Below are 2,801 nucleotides of genomic sequence, written 5' to 3' on the forward strand. Positions count from 1 at the left end.
ATGATTTTATGAATCTTTTTCTACAAATTTTAAAATTTTTACATTTTTTAAATGAATTAACTATTAAAATTAACATTTTGTAATAGTATAATATCAAATGAGAAAATTATTCCGCATAAAAATTTAAAATAATAATATATGCTTCTTGACAAAATATTGCTCCGAGATTAAAAATATCCTTTATCCTACAAACTGCCTCGTGTTGGCAATTTCAATTTACAAGTGAAAAATTGGCGTCTGATCGATCTATCGGCATTCTCGGCTCTCGCAACCAAGTTCGGCCTGTTCGACTCCAAAGAACACAGTAGCCACGGGACAGAGTAGCTTCACTTGAACAAAAGCTCCCCCGTAAAACCTAACCCTATTCACAATTTCACTTCTCCATTAGGGTTTTCTTCTCCTCATACTTAATATGGACGGTGACAACGAGACCTCGGGTCCGATGATCGACGAAATCTACGCCAACGGTAGCGACGATAGTAACCGCAACCGACGCCCTATTACCAGTGGCGACCAGCTCGACATTGAAGCATATGCGAGCCTCTACACGGTCGCACCAAGATTGTGCGGCTCCTCTTCATAGCCGATCACTGCGAAAAGAACTCTACTATGGAGCTTGACGCGCTTCGCATGGCCTACGATAGATTAAGAAGGGAGAGAACACCCAGCTGTTCAGAGAAGTTGTGCAGAAGATTGATGGGCGATTGGGGCCCAATTACGGCATCGACGTGGCATGGTGTGAGGCGGTAGATCGAAGGGCAGAGCAGAGGAAGGATAAGCTCGAAAATGAGCTCAATGCCTACAAGGTATGCTCTTATAACTCTTATCTGTTTTGATTGTATCTTTCTGTTATGTTGAAATTAGATTCAAGTTGGGTTGATGCCAATATGTTATGCATTGTTATGGGCTTGCTTGTAATTCTGTTTCTTTTAAGTGACTGATCGAGTATTATTTGTTTTAATCAACTCTACATGCTGAGGCCCTCCTTGGTATTATTTCCTTTGTATACTTAAATGTGATGTGCTGACTATTCAGGCTCTTCTGTCGTTATGCATTCATCACGGAATATGAATATTTAGCGTTTCTTTTGTTTCCCTACTTATTATTGCTTCCATCAAGCAACCTACGGGCTATATATTGTTTTATGATAAGACCGTATTCTCCATTTCACCTTACTCATCAATAAAAGGCATTGGTCGTGTACTCGTTCACATATATAATTTGATACATACGAAAGACATTGTTGTTCTGATGCAAAGCATTCCATCGTTACTTATGTTCTGTTACTGTGGCAGATTTACCATATTCAGAAACATGAGGGTATTCAGATTCAAAATTTCCGCAAGTCCTGCCTGGATATTGTATTGGCATTCAGATAATGTATGTGTGTAGTATGTCTACATATATATTATATCAGATTAGACATCAGTCAAGTTTTTGCTATTTACCAATTTCTGGTAATAGTCTCCAGCCAGCGCTTTGCATTAATTTCTGGCTGGTTGTTGTCAGATGTATTCATTATGTAATTGTCACAGTAAATAAAAAGAGTTACGGTTTGTCTGTGGGTTTTTTCCCACCTGTTTAGTTTGGTTGCTTAGATAGACACTTTTGCGTATGGTAATGTGGCATGCTTATATTATTACTTCTGGGCCTATTAATAAGAACATATTATAGGTTAGAATTTACTATAAGTTGTTTCTTATAAAGAGGCCTGGAGGTAGTATTATCCTTTTTAAATGGTCTCAATTTCCTTCTCATTGATTTATTGTTTCCAACTATGCTTTTTCTGCAGACAAACTTGATCAAAGAAAGCATAAGAATGGGATACAATGATTTTGGAGATTTTTACTATGCTCACGGTCAACTTGGTGATGCTTTTAAAAATTATGTTCGTACCCGAGATTATTGCACAACTTCAAAGCACATTATTCATATGTGCATGAGTGCCATTCTGGTTAGCATTGAGATGGGTCAATTTACTCACGTCACAAGCTATGTTGGTAAGGCAGAACAGACACCAGAGGCCCTTGACCAGGTTACAGCTGCGCAAAGTTACGTTTGTGCTGCAGGATTGGCAAATCTGGAGGCCAAAAAGTACAAGCTGGCTGCTCGAAAGGTTTGTTCCTTGTTTAGCTTTATGATATTCATATTGAACTGTGCTTTCAACTTTGCACTTATGATGAGAGATTGCCTACCTTTGAAATGTTTTTGATGATTGTAGTCCTTTACATGTGTTACAGTGTACAAGGAAAAACGAGGCCTTGTTTGGTTTTCCATTGAAAAAGGAATGGGTTAAGGAAAGATTTTTGTAATGAATGTCTATTATAACCTGTAATCATTATTCAGTAATTATATCTCTTCTACATATTTTTTAAAGTTGGGGCATGAGGGTCGGTTTTTCATGTGAAAAATTATTTTTCCCCCAAATCACTTCATCCCCTTCTCCATTTCATTTTGTATACTAAACATGGCTTGGGTGTTTACTTGACCTTGTACCAATTGTACATACTCATTCTATGTGGGAGCTTGCACATGATAGGGATCAGTTGGTATTTTTGATGTGATCTGAAGTGATTAAAGAATAATTTCCTTGGTAAAAGTCCTACAAATGAACCTAAATGCAGGTTTTCTGTCGATTATGGGTTAGGCTTGGCATTTTTTCTTTTCCTTAAGCTCAGGCTATTATGACTTAGTGACAAGCTATGAAGCACGGATACTTCAAAAAAGTAAATGTATCCCATATTCTAACATTTGTAATGTGATTTTTTTTCCAATAATATTTCACTATATCACTTAAAAAG

General features: G+C 37.2%; 1 pseudogene; it reads left to right on the plus strand.

Moving 5' to 3' along the window:
- Positions 1-218: 218 nt before the first annotated feature.
- On the plus strand, positions 219-2,291 carry LOC129298787 (COP9 signalosome complex subunit 1-like; annotated as a pseudogene).
- The last annotated feature ends 510 nt before the right edge of the window (positions 2,292-2,801 follow it).

Source organism: Prosopis cineraria, unplaced genomic scaffold (genome assembly GCF_029017545.1).
Source record: "Prosopis cineraria cultivar Desert tree isolate PC_DT_omini unplaced genomic scaffold, ASM2901754v1 PC914, whole genome shotgun sequence".
Classification (NCBI taxonomy): domain Eukaryota; kingdom Viridiplantae; phylum Streptophyta; class Magnoliopsida; order Fabales; family Fabaceae; genus Prosopis; species Prosopis cineraria.